Source organism: Anomaloglossus baeobatrachus, chromosome 2 (genome assembly GCF_048569485.1).
Source record: "Anomaloglossus baeobatrachus isolate aAnoBae1 chromosome 2, aAnoBae1.hap1, whole genome shotgun sequence".
Lineage (NCBI taxonomy): Eukaryota > Metazoa > Chordata > Amphibia > Anura > Aromobatidae > Anomaloglossus > Anomaloglossus baeobatrachus.
In genome coordinates this window covers 569547594-569563977 of record NC_134354.1, presented here as the reverse complement: position 1 = coordinate 569563977, position 16384 = coordinate 569547594, and the positions used below count along the sequence as shown (strand labels likewise).

The 16384-nt window shown below is 50.2% G+C and overlaps 1 protein-coding gene across 1 annotated transcript in view; it reads right to left on the bottom strand.

Moving 5' to 3' along the window:
• The window catches only part of UGGT2 (UDP-glucose glycoprotein glucosyltransferase 2), a 518153-nt gene that overhangs the window by 452705 nt on the left and 49064 nt on the right, over positions 1-16384 (bottom strand). The gene's annotated exons all lie outside the window — the stretch shown is intronic.

The following is a 16384-nucleotide window of genomic DNA, read 5'->3' as shown; positions in this document are numbered from 1 at the left end:
AGGAAGGAGGAAACTTATAAATTGGTCTAAGGTAAATTCAATCCGAAGGATGTTCGGAGAACTGAAAACCATGAACCAAAAGAACAATTCAACATGAACAACATGTGTACACAAAAGAACAAACAGCCCGAAGGGAACAGGGGCGGGTGCTGGGTCTCCCAATAGGAGCTAGAAGAAAAGGAATTTACGGTAAGTAAACAAAATTCCCTTCTTCTTTGTCGCTCCATTGGGAGACCCAGACAATTGGGACGTCCAAAAGCAGTCCCTGGGTGGGTAAAAGAATACCCCGATAAAAAGAGCCGACAACGGCCCTCCTCTTACAGGTGGGCAACCGCCGCCTGAAGGACCTGCCTACCTAGACTGGCATCCGCCGAAGCATAGGTATGCACCTGATAGTGTTTCGTGAAAGTGTGCAGACTAGACCAGGTAGCTGCCTGACACACCTGCTGAGCCGTCGCCCGGTGCCGCAATGCCCAGGACGCACCCACGGCTCTGGTAGAATGGGCTTTCAGCCCTGAAGGAATCGGAAGCCCAGAAGAACGGTAGGCTTCAAAAATCGGTTCCTTGATCCACCGAGCCAAGGTTGACTTGGAAGCCTGCGACCCCTTACGCTGGCCAGCGACAAGGACAAAGAGTGCATCAGAACGGCGCAGTGGCGCCGTGCGAGACACGTAGATCCGGAGTGCTCTCACTAGATCTAACAAATGCAAATCCTTCTCACATTGGTGAATTGGATGAGGGCAAAACGAAGGTAAGGAGATATCCTGATTGAGATGAAAAGGGGACACCACCTTGGGGAGAAAGTCCGGGACCGGACGCAGAACCACCTTATCCTGGTGAAATACCAGGAAGGGGGCTTTGCATGACAGCGCTGCAAGCTCTGACACTCTTCGGAGTGACGTAACTGCCACTAGAAATGCCACCTTCTGCGAAAGACGTGATAGAGAGACATCCCGCAGCGGCTCAAAAGGTGGTTTCTGAAGAGCCCGTAGAACCCTGTTAAGATCCCAGGGTTCCAGCGGCCGCTTGTAAGGTGGGACTATGTGGCAAACTCCCTGCAGGAACGTGCGGACCTGCGGAAGCCTGGCTAGACGCTTTTGAAAAAACACGGAAAGCGCCGATACTTGTCCCTTGAGAGAGCCGAGAGACAAACCCTTGTCCATTCCGGATTGAAGGAAGGAAAGAAACGTGGGTAAGGCAAACGGCCAGGGGGTAAACCCCTTATCAGAGCACCAGGCTAAGAAGATCCTCCAAGCCCTGTGATAGATCTTGGCTGACGTTGGTTTCCTGGCCTGTCTCATAGTGGCAATGACCTCTTGAGATAACCCTGAGGACGCTAGGAGCCAGGACTCAATGGCCACACAGTCAGGTTGAGGGCCGCAGAATTCAGATGGAAAAATGGCCCTTGAGACAGCAAGTCTGGTCGGTCTGGGAGCGCCCACGGTTGACCCACCGTGAGGTGCCACAGGTCCGGGTACCACGACCTCCTCGGCCAGTCTGGAGCGACGAGGATGGCGCGGCGGCAGTCTGACCTGATCTTGCGCAACACTCTGGGCAGCATTGCCAGAGGAGGGAATACATAAGGCAGTCGAAACTGCGACCAATCCTGAACTAAGGCGTCCGCCGCCAGAGCTCTGTGATCCTGAGACCGTGCCATGAATGCCGGGACTTTGTTGTTGTGCCGAGACGCCATGAGATCGACGTCCGGCGTTCCCCAGCGGCAACAGATCTCTTGAAACACGTCCGGGTGAAGAGACCATTCCCCTGCGTCCATGCCCTGGCGACTGAGAAAGTCTGCTTCCCAGTTTTCTACGCCCGGGATGTGAACCGCGGAGATGGTGGAGGCTGTGGCCTCCGCCCACAGCAGAATCCGCCGAACTTCTTGGAAGGCTTGACGACTGCGAGTGCCGCCCTGGTGGTTGATGTACGCGACCGCCGTGGCGTTGTCCGACTGTATGCGGATCTGCCTGCCCTCCAGCCACCGATGGAACGCTTTTAGGGCTAGATACACTGCCTTTATCTCCAGAACATTGATCTGAAGGGAGGACTCCGTCGGAGTTCAGGTTCCCTGAGCCTTGTGGTGGAGAAAAACCGCTCCCCACCCTGACAGACTCGCGTCCGTCGTGACCACAGCCCAGGATGGGGGCAGGAAAGATTTTCCCTCCGACAGAGAAGTGGGAAGAAGCCACCACTGAAGAGAGGTCTTGGCTGCCAGAGAAAGAGAGACGTTCCTGTCTAAGGACGTCGACCTCTTGTCCCATTTGCGGAGAATGTCCCATTGGAGTGGACGCAGATGAAACTGCGCAAAGGGAACTGCCTCCATTGCTGCCACCATCTTCCCCAGGAAGTGCATGAGGCGCCTCAAGGGGTGTGACTGGGCCCGAAGGAGAGATTGCACCCCTGTTTGCAGCGAACGCTGTTTGTCCAGCGGTAGCTTGACTATCGCTGAGAGAGTATGAAACTCCATCCCGAGGTAAGTCAGTGATTGGGTCGGAGTCAATTTTGACTTTGGGAAATTGATGATCCACCCGAACCTCTGGAGAGTCTCCAGAGCCACGGTCAGACTGTGTTGACATGCCACCCGGGAGGGTGCCTTGACTAGGAGATCGTCTAAGTACGGGATCACCGAGTGGCCCTGAGAGTGTAGGACTGCCACAACGGATGCCATGACCTTGGTGAAGACCCGTGGGGCTGTCGCCAGGCCGAAAGGCAGTGCCACAAACTGAAGGTGTTCGTCCCCGATGGCGAAACGCAGGAAGCGTTGATGCTCTGGAGCGATCGGCACATGGAGATAGGCATCCCTGATGTCGATTGATGCTAGGAAGTCCCCTTGGGACATCGAAGCGATGACAGAGCGGAGGGATTCCATGCGAAACCGCCTGGTTCTCACATGTCTGTTGAGCAATTTGAGGTCCAAAACGGGACGGAATGAACCGTCCTTTTTTGGTACCACGAACAGGTTGGAGTAAAAACCGCGACCCCGTTCCTGAAGGGGAACGGGGATCACAACTCCTTCTGTCTTCAGAGTGTCCACCGCCTGAAAAAGTGCCACGGTTCGCTCGGGGGGCAGAGATGTTCTGAAAAAACGAGTCGGAGGACGAGAGCTGAACTCTATCCTGTAACCGTGAGACAGAATGTCCCTCACCCATCGGTCTTGGACATGTGGCCACCAGGCGTCGCAAAAGTGGGAGAGCCTGCCACCGACCGAGGATGGGGTTTGGGGAGGCCGAAAGTCATGAGGAGGCCGCCTTGGAGACGGTGCCTCCGGCGGTCTTTGGAGGACGTGACTTAGACCGCCATGCAGAAGAGTTTCTCTGGCTCTTCTGTGGCCTGTTGGACGAGGAGGATTGGGATCTGGCTGAGGGCCGAAAGGACCGAAACCTCGCTTGAATTTTTCGTTGCTGAGGTCTCTTTGGTTTGGGCTGGGGTAAGGACGAGTCCTTTCCCTTGGATTGCTTAATAATTTCATCCAATTGTTCGCCAAACAATCGGTCGCCAGAAAAAGGCAAACCGGTCAAGAACTTCTTGGAAGCAGAGTCTGCCTTCCATTCGCGTAGCCACATGGCCCTGCGGACTGCCACCGAATTGGCGAATGCTACCGCTGTACGGCTAGCCAAGTCCAGGACAGCATTCATGGCGTAGGATGAAAATACCGACGCCTGAGAAGTCAAAGATGCTACTTGCGGAGCCGAGGTACGGGTGACCGCATTAATCTCAGACAGACAAGCTGAGATAACCTGGAGTGCCCACACTGCTGCAAAGGCTGGGGCAAAGGACGCGCCTATGGCTTCATAGATGGATTTCATTAGGAGCTCTATCTGCCTGTCCGTGGCATCCTTGAGCGTTGAACCGTCAGCCACTGCCACTACGGATCTAGCCGCCAGTCTAGAGACTGGAGGTTCCACCTTGGGACATTGAGCCCAACCCTTAACTACGTCAGAGGGGAAGGGGTAACGTGTGTCATTAGGGCGTTTAGTAAAGCGCTTGTCCGGGAAAGCCCTGTGCTTCTGGACAGCATCTCTGAAGTTCGAGTGATCGAAGAAAGCACTCCGAGTACGTTTGGGAAACCTAAACTGGTGCTTCTCCTGCTGTGCGGCCGACTCCTCTATAGGTGGAGTTGGGGGAGAAAGATCTAGCACCTGGTTGATGGACGCTATAAGGTCATTTACTATGGCGTCCCCTTCAGGTGTATCAAGATTGAGAGCAACGTCAGGGTCAGAGTCCTGGGCTGCGACCTCCGCCTCATCCTCTAGAGAGTCCTCAAGCTGAGACCCCGAACAGCGTGATGAAGTCGGGGAAGATTCTAATCGAGCCCGCTTAGCCGGTCTGGGACTGCGGTCCGTGCCGGAGTCCTCCACGTAATAACTAGAGGCCACCCCAGGCGCACGCTTCGTCGCAGACCGAGAGGGGCCTGGGGGCGATCCCGCAGTGCCCGGGGCCTGTGTAAGGGCCGGTCTGGACTGCAAGGCTTCTAGTATCTTAGCAGACCATTTGTCCATAGACTGAGCCATGGATTGTGACAGTGACTCAGAGAGTTTCTCAGCTAAAACTGCAAACTCTGTCCCTGCCACCTGGACAGGGGAAACCGGCGGTTCTACCTGGGCCGAGGGTCCCACCAGTGCCCCAGGCTCCGGCTGAGCGAGTGCCACAGGGCCCGAGCATTGCTCACAGTGAGGGTAGGTGGAACCTGCAGGTAGCATAGCCGCACAAGAGGTACAGGTTGCAAAATAGCCCTGTGTCTTGGCACCCTTGCTCCTTGTGAACGACATGCTGTTGTCTCCCAGGAGAGTGATCACTGAGGGATATATAGCCACAAGCTAACAGTACAGCCGAACCGAGAAAATGTATACAAATATACTATATATATATACAGTTCGGCATTCTATGGGGCCCAGCACCGGGTGACCGGTGTGGCTTACCGACCGCTCAAGCGGTGTGTGGCCCCCAGATTCCCTGCCTCGGGTCTCCCAGAGATGCAGCCAGAAGTCCTCCACCGGCAGAATGTGCTTAAAACATGGCTGTCGGCGTTCACAGGGGAGGAGGGAGCCGTGGGCGTAACTACAAAAGTGCGGGAATCTGGCCCCAGAGTGATTAGTGAGGGGGGCGGAGGACAGCTACGTGTGCTCCAGCCCTCACTGTCGGCGTCAGCCCGACCGTCCCGCCCTTACCCCTGACTGGCAGGCCCGGGGGCGGGAGTTTAATGCACTAGGCCGCAAAAGCCGGGGACTAAAGTTAAAACCGCGGCCGGCAAGCAGGCGCGGTCGGCGCGGTAGTCCCGGTCTCATACCAACACCGCAGTCGCTGCAGCGTCTGAGGCCAAGGTGCTCCATGCACCGTCCCCAAGGGGACACAGAGTACCCGTAGATGCAGGGCCCTGTCCCTGATGATACTCAGTCTCCTGTCCGTCAGAATCCCACAGGGGCTGCGGAGGGAGCCCGGTCCCAGTGCCTGGATGACCGGATAGGATCCCACTTCTCCCAGAGCCCCTAAGGGATGGGGAAGGAAAACGGCATGTGGCTCCAGCCTGTGTAACCGCAATGGGTACCTCAACCTTAACAACACCGCCGACTTAGTGGGGTGAGAAGGGAGCATGCCGGGAGCCCTGTTAGAGGCCCTCTTTTCTTCCATCCGATATAATCAGCAGCTGCTGCTGACTAAAATGGGAGCATGAGTGAATGTGTGCCTCCTTCAACACAAAGCATAAAAACTGAGGAGCCCGTGATGCACGGGGGGGTGTATAGGCAGAGGGGAGGGGTTACACTTTTTAAAGTGTAATACTTTGTGTGGCCTCCGAAGGCAGAAGCTATACACCCAATTGTCTGGGTCTCCCAATGGAGCGACAAAGAAAAGTAATTTAGAAAACCAATGGATGAATTTGAAGTCAGGTTATAAGCATTTATTTACATAACATGGATAAGCGACAGAACTTCTGTCAGGGACTGTATGGTGCTAAGGCTAGAGTAGCTGCATTTAGGGTTAGAGCACACACTGTGTGAGCGGTGAGGGCCTCTTGGTGGTGCATCATCAGAGATTGGCATTACAGCTCTGTAAAGCAGCTACTTGGGCATTGGTGCATAAATTTTCAATGTTTTACAGATTCTATATTTTTGCCTTGACAGATGCAAGCCTGGTTGATAGCAACTGCGTGCAGCAGTAGCCAAGACTTCTGCTTCAGCTGGGGCAGAAGCTTAGGTGATAACAGTATGATATTTATTTTTTTTTTCCCTCTCTGGGGACAGCTTTAGGATGCCCCATGGTTCTGTGTCCCCCAATAAGATGAACAAGAAAAGTACATTTTAGTACTCACTGTAATCTGTTTCACAGTCTTCATTGAGCAACACAGCTCCCTTCTTTGTTGCTCAGTTGGGCATATGGTTATAATTTTCCCTTTTCTTAATTCGTTTTCCCTTCTTTCTTACTGCTTTCTCACAAAACTGAGGAAGTCCGACTTCAGCAGGTGAGGTATAGTCTGCCCGGGATCAGCCAATTTTATTTAGATGCTATAATACTGTCAGCCTCCAGGTGGCAGCAGACTATCCCATGGTTCTCCCAATGAAGACTACGAGAAACAGATTTTATGGCGAGTACTAAAATCTACTTATTACTACTGTTGTATAAGTTTAATACAATCCAGAAAAGCCGTGTCACATCAGTGAAGGTGGCGATTATTTTCTACAAAGGAATGTGCATAGAATAAACAAAGTAAAATAACGCTAGCGAGACACTTTTTAACAAGACAAGACTTTTTAGTATGGCTAACAAAACAGCTTATTAAAAGTTTTAAATAGCTTCACCAGAGGGTAGCAAAGCACACAAATGCCTACCAATCTATAAAGGGCAGAACTGCAAAGAATCTTGGCAGAAAATGAATACTGAGGATGAGCAAATGCACATGATTATGTAGAAAATATCATGTAGCAGGAGGTTAGCATTTGGGAAGAATTGTCTGTACATAGAGTTGAGGAACTTGTCAGAACAAGGCACAGTGAACATAATTACAGTAAAAGTGAAGCCTAATGTGTCAAGAATTCAGTGTCCTTCGGTGTCCTTTCCAAAGGGCTGACTGCTCTCTTCTAGTAGACAAAACATGAGCATTTTGATTTGATCCAGTGCTTTGCGAGGCAGAAAGTAATTTACATCTGATTTACTGCAATCTTTGGTTTTGGTCTAGAAGACTTTTGGACACACCACATTATTAGGCAAAAACTGTAACTGAAAATTGCTTGTACATAAAAGGTCATGGAGGCTCTGAGAACAAAAAAAACCATAGGCAGGGCAAGAGTTTCTACAAGACGAAAGCAAGAGGAAATTTTATAGCCACTGTCTTGAGAAGTATATCTACAGAAAATATTCACATACAATAAAATCTCAAGTTATAGAGCTTATAGACATAGCAATTTCCAGATATTCTATGGAAACACTGATCTGCGTTCTATTACAATGTTTTATTTATTTAGTTACAAAAAAAAAAAAAAAAACAGTTTGCACTCTGAAATGCTAAAGCACAAAAAGCATGAATGTAAGAATATAGACAAGAATGTAGACAAAAAGACTGACGGCACTACCAAAACGGCAATGTGAACAGGTGCATAACTGAACATGACATAAAATTACAAAAAAAGATATGCCGTGATGTGGCGACTGGGCATATACAAAAACAGCCTTTTTTTATATGCTACGGTAAATATATCATTTTTCTTAGATTTCCTTTAGCAGTAATGCAGATCTATATTCTTACATTCATGGTTTTCACGCTTTAACATTTCAGAGTGCAAACTGTCTCTTTTTGTAATAGGTCATGTTCAGTTATGCACCTGTTCAAATTGCAGTTTTGGGAGTGCCTGCAATCCTTTTGTCTAGATTAATGGGGGTCATGCCTTCTGACCGTGCACCCCTCCCCCACTAGCCACAGGTGATTTTATTTACTATAGCAGGTTCCTACTTGCCCATACACAGGAGGTTTTTAAACCCAGAGAGGCTTTAGTTCAGAGTAGGTACCCAGTTACGAGATATGTCATGACGTGGCGACTGGGCAGATATAGAAATAGCCGTTTTTGCATATTTTTTCTTCGATTTCCTTTAGCAGTAATGCATATCTATATTCTTATATTCATGGTTTTCATGCTTTAGCATTTCAGAGTGGAAACTATTTTTTTGTAATTTTATGTCATGTTCAGTTATGCAACTGTTAACATTGCAGTTTTGGGAGTGCTGTCAGGCTTTTTGTCTTATTTATTTAGTTGTGTGTTTTTTGTTACAAAATAGAATTGCCATGACATATAAGAAAACATTCAAGAGGTGCTGGAGGGGAGAGGTTCCTGGACATGGCGGAGTGAGCATGTGTTATTTGAGAGCTCCCGTGCCCGCTGTGTTATTTCCCTTCCCTCACCGACCACGCAGCCCAGGAATGCCTCCTAAAATAAAGCCTTCCTCTGTACCTAACCTGGCTCCATCTCCTGCAGGTGGAAGACAGTCAGGGGGGCTGGCACAATTCCTCTCTCCCTTAGCTGTAAGCACCTCAGGAGCAGGTAGAAGCAAGATGGCGCCTGCCGGAGCCATGCGCACGAAAGAGGGAAAATTCCTAGAGGCAGCCCGGCAGAAAGGGGTGAAGCCATTGTCTGGGAGCACGCCGGAGATGTGTAGTCAGCAGGTTCGGTGGAGGGAGAGATAGTGGGCGGACCCAACGGGGGGGGCAGTCACTGCCACACAGGCCGCTCTGCAGCCGGGGGCTGCCGGGGACATGGACACAGGAGGCACGCCTGACATGGGGATACCGGAAGTTGTCCCCCAGGATCCCCAATTCATGGGAGAGCACAAAGGGAGGCTCAGCAACCCCCGCAATGTATCCCCCTAACATACAGGACATTCTGGCTCTCAGGGAGCTTATCCTGGCTCTCCCTAGCAAAAGAGATCTTGTGGAGGTGGTGGCCAGAAGTGATCAGTCGTAGCTCACTGCATTATCATCAATGAGGGAGGACATTGGGTGATGGAGGACAGGATTATGGCCATGGAGCAGGCCCAGGAGTCCATGGAGGGATGGATGGATAGGCTGGAAAGAGACTGTGAATATTATAACCTCCGTATGAGGGAACTGACCTGCTTCTAGATGACCAGGAGAACAGAAGCAGGAAGAACAATATAAGGCTGAAGGGTATTCCTGGAGGACTGGTCCCAAGATCTTCTCCGCTCCAATGTCCTGACCATTTTAAAAACGGTTACGGACAGACCCATGGACGCCACTTTCCTTTTTGATAAGATCCATAGGGTGGCCAGACCCAATGGCCGGGTGCCATCCTCTTCGAGACATTCGGTGTTGTTTTCACTATTATGCGGACAAGGAGCGGATCCTCTAGGGCGCTTGGGCACATGGCCCAGTGGAGATGGATGGAGCCACAGTGTCGCTGTTCCCAGATGTTCCCACACTCTTTTCATGAAGCAGCAACTACAACCACTCCTGCTCCAGATTAAGGAGGAGAGCCTTATCGCTGGGGGTCACCCCTTCCACCTCATAGTCCGTAAAGGAGATGCTGTATATCAACTAAAGCAACCCTTGGGCCTGCCGGGCCTATTCTCTTTTTTTGGGGACTTCTGCAATGTCGCTTCCGTACTGGCTCGCCTGGGATCCGGTGGGTCCTTCCACGCGGAGAGGGAAGAGGAGAGGGCAAAATTTATCTGCCACAGCTGGCGAGCAAGGCTCAAAAACTTTCATGAAGCTGAGGTTTTTGTAAGGTCCTTTCTTGGGCCCGATGGGCCGACTGCCCCCCTAAAGTCGGTTTGGTTTTCATGCTGGGTTTTCATCCTGGCGGGCCAGGTTAGAGTCCTTGTCTCTGTGGCATGGTGATTTATAATGGGTTTGCATATGTTTCACTTGCTAGTTTGTCACATTCTTTAAATCTTAAAGGAAATGTAATGATTTTCTTCTCCTTGTTTTCTACATCGTCGGTGGGTGGAAATTTCATACTGCACCCCACCGCGATAGGTGGAGAGCACTAGTTGATTTGTTTGTGTGCGGGCCGGGGCTTATCCTCCCCCGAGGGTCTGTACTTGTCCCCATCTTTTTCTTTCTCTAGTGAATCTTGGGCTGGTCCCTAGGTCGGCAAGCTTTTTGTGAGCTTTCTCTACACTTTGTATCTTCTATTTTCTGTCTTTTTTCTCCCCCAGCTAGTGGGACACCTCTTTGCTCTCCTTCTCTTCAGGTTCTTCCACCACCACCCCCCCTACCTTTTTCTGTTTTTCTTTTTTCTCTTCTTCCTTCACAATTTTGCTACGTCCTCCAGGCATCTATGACATTCCAAGATGCAGCAGGCGTGAGCAGAGGTTTTCACTTTCGTAGCAGTCTACCTCCCAAACTCATGGCAGTGCCCGTCACTCTTACGATATCTTGAGATGGCAGACGAATTCTCGGAGAGCAACCTAGTTGTGGATGGGGACCTCCATGTCACTTTAGATCCGCAGCTGGTTAAATCCAAAAGGGTATCCTACCTATCACAGGCGGCATTCCAACGGATTGAGTGGGGTCTTCATGAATTTCAGTTGATAGATGTGTGGCGATTGCTGCACCCATCAGATAAAGATTTTTCGTTCTATTCAGCGGTCAATGATAGCTATTCTCGTCTAGACCATCTTTTTGTCAAACATGGTGATCTTCATTCTCTGGTGGCTGCTTCAATCAAAAACATCTATTTCTTTGATGATGCGCTGATAACCTTAACGTTTGCCCTTAGCTGTCCTACTGACAGGCAGAGTCAATGAATACTAAACAAATCGTTGCTGGGGTAACCGACTGTGGTGGGGGAGGTTCGTACGGAATTAAAAATTCTCTGACTAGAAAAGCCTCAGGCCCAAGGATTTCCTTTAGCCTACTACAAAAAATGGGTTCTCTGCTACTTGCTCCCCCTTCTACAGGCTTTGAACGTGGCCATCTCTGCTGTGTCTCTAATACCTCGCAACTCTCTGGTGGCAAATATAGTTGTAATTCTCAAGGAGGGTAAGGACTTAACTTAGTGCGTTAGTTACCACCCTATCTCCCTCCTTATGATCAGGTTGGGTTCAGGGTGGGCAGAGAAGCGAGGGACAACACAACAAAGGCCCTGAATCTTATACATAAGGCCCACCTGGAAAAGTTACCCATGATGCTCCTCTCCACCAATGCCGAAAAGGCCTTTGGTAGGGTTAAGTGGACGTTAATGACTGAGGTCTTACGGGCGGTGGGGTTGAGTGGATCCAGGTTGAGATAAATGGGTTCCCTATACAGTTCCCTATACAGTGCTCTCTCTGCAGCGGTCAGGGAGAATGGTCTGTCTGACAGGTTCCCTATTGCTAATGATAGTAGACAGGGGTGTCCCCTCTCTCCTTTGAGATTCGTGTTGACTTTGGAGCTCCTTCTATGCCATATCAGATGTAATGGTGACATTTCTGGCCTCCGGGTTAAAAAAAAACTAATTTAAAATTGCGGCCTACAGAGACGATCTTCTATTTTTTCTTACTAATCCCATGGTATCCCTACCTAACCTACTGCGGGAATTTGAAAAATACTCTGCCCTGTCTAATTTCAGAATTAACATGTCTAAAGGGTACTTTACATGCACGCTGCCCATGGCACACAACATCGCTAACACCAGTCACACGGACTTACCTTCCCTGCAACATCGCTCTGGCCGGCGATCCGCCTCCTTTCTAATGGGGCGGTTCGTGCGGCGTCACAGCGACATCACACGGCACCCGTCCAATAGCAGAGGAGGGGCGGAGATGAGCGGCCGGAACAATGCGCCCACCTTCTTCCTTCCTCATTGCCGGTGGACGCAGGTAAGGAGATGTTCGTCGTTCCTGCGGTGTCACACACAGCGATGTGTGCTGCCGCAGGAACGACGAACATCGTACCTGCAGCAGCAACGATATTTGGGAAAGGACCGACGTGTCAACGAGCAATGATTTTTCATGTTTTTGCGCTCGTTGATCGTCGCTTCTTGGTGTCACACACTGCGATGTCACTAACGGTGCCGGATGTACGTCACTAACGAAGTGACCCAGACGATCTATCGTTAGCGATGTCGCAGCGTGTAAAGCACCCTTAAGTCTGAGGCCCTGGATGTGACTCTCCCCCACCCCCCGACATAGTCTCCTCACTTCGGTTATGTTTTAGTTTCAAAAAGGTCGTTCAGTCCCTGAGGTACTTGTGAATTCCCTTGTGATTGATGCCAATCTGCTCTATAAATTTAACTTCCTCCCCCTTCTCCAGACCATCCGTGAAAATTACGCGAGGTGGGCCAAAGGTCTGTTTACGTGGTTTGGGAGATGTGATATTTTTAGGATGAATGTTCTTCCTCGCATCCTATATCTTCTCCAGGCTCTTCCTATAAGGATAGCTAACTCCTTTTTTAAGGACCTGGCATCTCTCCAAACTAAATTCACATGGGCTAATAAGCCGGTTCGGCTCTCCCAGTCCTTGCTGGGTAACTCTAAGAGGAGGGGGGGTTTGGGAATTCCAGATTTGAGGACCTATTACTGGACCTCACATATGGCTAAAGTTATTGATTGGTACCACCAATCCCTCGTGAAGTCTTAGGTAGTTCTGGAGCAAAGTTTCTCCGAGGTCCATCTCTCATCCGCCCCTTGGATACCGCATCTAACTTTCTAGTTTGAGGCATCATCTCACCATAGGGGCTACACTGGAGTTCTGTTCACGATTGTTGGAGATCAAGGTAACTAAAGCCTGCTTTACACACTTCAATAGATCTTTCAATCCGTCGTTGGGGTCAAGTTGTAAGTGACGCACATCCGGCATCGTTTGTGATGTATTTGCGTGTGAAACCTACATGCGATCGATATTGAACGAAAATACGGTGATCGCGTACACGTCGTTTATTCCTCATACATTGGACGTTTGGTAGTACGAAACTAGTCAATTGTAACGTGTGACATCCCTCATACGATTTTGGTGTCTGATGCTATGTGCGCAGGTGTGCGCTCTGCACCGCAGCTTAAAAAAGGTCTGCTTCAGAGCGCAGCTGAAAAGCTGCGTTCTGAAGCGCCTCACAATGTCTGTCATGCACTAATCTCTGTCAGTCCGTCACTATCTCTGTCCCTCACTCTCTGTCCATGTCAGTCTATCCCCCTCTCTCATATACTCACCGATCCCCGATCTCCAGCGCAGCGCTGCACGGCATTCACTGCTCCGGCGGCTTTTACTGTTTTGAAAAAGCCGGCCGCCCATTAAACAATCTCGTATTCCCTGCTTACCCCGCCCACCGGCGCCTGTGATTGGTTACAGTGAGACACGCCCCCCACGCTGAGTGACAGGTGTCACACTGCACCCAATCACAGCAGCCGGTGGGCGTGTCTATACTGTGTATTGAAATAAATAATTAAATAATTAAAAAAAACGGCGTGCGGTCCCCCCCAATTTTAAAACCAGCCAGATAAAGCCATACGGCTGAAGGCTGGTATTCTCAGGATGGGGAGCTCCACGTTATGGGGAGCCCCCCACCCTAACAATATCAGCCAACAGCCGCCCAGAATTGCCGCATACATTAGATGCGACAGTTCTGGGACTGTACCCGGCTCTTCCCGATTTACCCTGGTGCGTTGGTAAATCGGGGTAATAAGGAGTTATTGGCAGCCCATAGCTGCCAATAAGTCCTAGATTAATCATGTCAGGCGTCTATGAGACACCCTCCATGATTAATCTGTAAATTACAGTAAATAAACACACACACCCGAAAAATCCTTTATTGGAAATAAAAAACACACACACATTCCCTGGTTCACCACTTTAATCAGCCCCAAAAAGCCCTCCATGTCCGGCGTAATCCAGGATGGTCCAGCGTCGCATCCAGCGCTGCTGCATGGAGGTGACCGGAGCTGCAGCAGACACAGCCGCTCCGGTCACCTCCACGCAGGTAATGAAGACAGCCGCGCGATCAGCTGCTGTCACTGAGGTTACCCGCTGTCACTGGATCCAGCGGTGGATGCAGCGGTGGCCGCGGGTAACCTCAGTGACAGCAGCTGATCGCGCTACTCACCTCAGTTGCTGCGTGGAGGTGATAGGAGCGGCGGTGAGTAGCGCGATCAGCTGCTGTCACTGAGGTTACCCGCGGCCACCGCTGCATCCACCGCTGGATCCAGCGACAGCGGGTAACCTCAGTGACAGCAGCTGATCGCGCGGCTGTCTTCATTACCTGCGTGGAGGTGACCGGAGCGGCTGTGTCTGCTGCAGCTCCTGTCACCTCCATGCAGCAGCGCTGGATGCGACGCTGGACCATCCTGGATTACGCCGGACATGGAGGGCTTTTTGGGGCTGATTAAAGTGGTGAACCAGGGAATGTGTGTGTGTTTTTTATTTCCAATAAAGGATTTTTCGGGTGTGTGTGTTTATTTACTGTAATTTACAGATTAATCATGGAGGGTGTCTCATAGACGCCTGACATGATTAATCTAGGACTTATTGGCAGCTATGGGCTGCCAATAACTCCTTATTACCCCGATTTACCAACGCACCAGGGTAAATCGGGAAGAGCCGGGTACAGTCCCAGAACTGTCGCATCTAATGTATGCGGCAATTCTGGGCGGCTGTTGGCTGATATTGTTAGGGTGGGGGGCTCCCCATAACGTGGAGCTCCCCATCCTGAGAATACCAGCCTTCAGCCGTATGGCTTTATCTGGCTGGTTTTAAAATTGGGGGGGACCGCACGCCGTTTTTTTTAATTATTTAATTATTTATTTCAATACACAGTATAGACACGCCCACCGGCTGCTGTGATTGGGTGCAGTGTGACACCTGTCACTCAGCGTGGGGGGCGTGTCTCACTGTAACCAATCACAGGCGCCGGTGGGCGGGGTAAGCAGTGAATACGAGATTGTTTAATGGGCGGCCGGCTTTTTCAAAACAGTAAAAGCCGCCGGAGCAGTGTGAATGCCGTGCAGCGCCGGGGATCGGGGATCGGTGAGTATGAGAGAGGGCTGCTCAATTCACTTACTCAGGAGATTAGCGGTCACCGATGAGTCTTCACTGGTGACCGCTAATCAGGGCGCGGCACAGACAGAGCCGCAGCATCACAATGAAGTCGGGTGAGGTTCACCCGAGTTCATTCTGACAGTGCGGCTCTGTCTGCTGTCATCTGCCATTCACCGCTGCTACATGGCTGTCTGTGTCTGCTGTTAGCGGCCATGTAGCAGAGCTGAATGGCAGATGACATAGTAAAAACGCATCCCTACACATTACACACGCTTGTCAAGTCAATAAATAAAAAAAAAAAAGGGTGCCCAATGCATACGTCACAGAACACATGATCTAAAGGATCGCACACAAAATTGATCAATTTAACATAGGCTACTAACGCACGTGTGACAGCAAATGAACGACCTACGTGCAATCTCATTAGATCGCATATGCGACCTGGGCGTGTCACATCGCATACGAGATCGCATCCCTAATTGTAAGGTGTAAAGCAGGCTTTAAGGGTGCTTTACATGCTGCGACACCCATCCCAGATATTTACTGCAGTGGGAACGCAACCTGGGACTCGCTCTGTCGGACGTGCAAAGGAGTAATGTCGCGTTGTTGGCGCACAAAACCTTGATAAGCTCCAGGAGTCTGATTTCAAACTTCTTGCAAGGTGATACAGGGTCCCTTTTAGACTGGACAGGATGTTCCCCGGGGTGGACCCCAGCTTCTGGAGATGTGGGGCGGAGGTGGGGGACTTTGTACATGTCTTCTGGGTCTGTCCAGCTTTGAGACGGTTCTGGGACAAAGTGGGTGAGGTGATCAGACATGTGACAGGAACTACCCAAGTCCTGGCTCCGGAGTTGTTCCTGGTACAGCTGTCGGAGGCTTTGATTTTTTCGTACAAAAAAAAATAAAAAAAATCGTTGTGTTTTTTGGTGATGACGGCTAGACTAAACCCCCTTTTTTTCTCTTCTCTCTTCTCCCCTCCCCCTTACTCTCTTTTATACCAACTTCCTATATTCTCATCAGGGGGCCTCTTCCCCAGCTGTTAGCGTTGTTCGTTTTTTGTTGGATTGCTCGCTTTCCTTCCTAAATTCCTTTCTTTTGATTTTAAATGTACGAACCCACAATGTGGGTAGGGAAGGTTACTTTGACTTGTATCAGTACACGGAATTTGCCTGCCCTCAATGTAATGTGCAATAAGCTTATGTTTTGCTGCAGAAAAGCTGCAGAAATTCTGCAGCAAAACCTATAGGAAAAAAAATGCAGTGTGCGCAAAGCATTTTGGTTTTCCCATAGATTTTGCTGGGGAAGGACTGTAGAAAGGTTATGAACAAAAAACGCACCTTTTCTGCAGCAAAAACCACGGCAAATCCGTAGAAAAAAAACGCGGTGTGCGCACAGGGCCTTAGAATGACTTCACCTTACAAACTGCTGTAC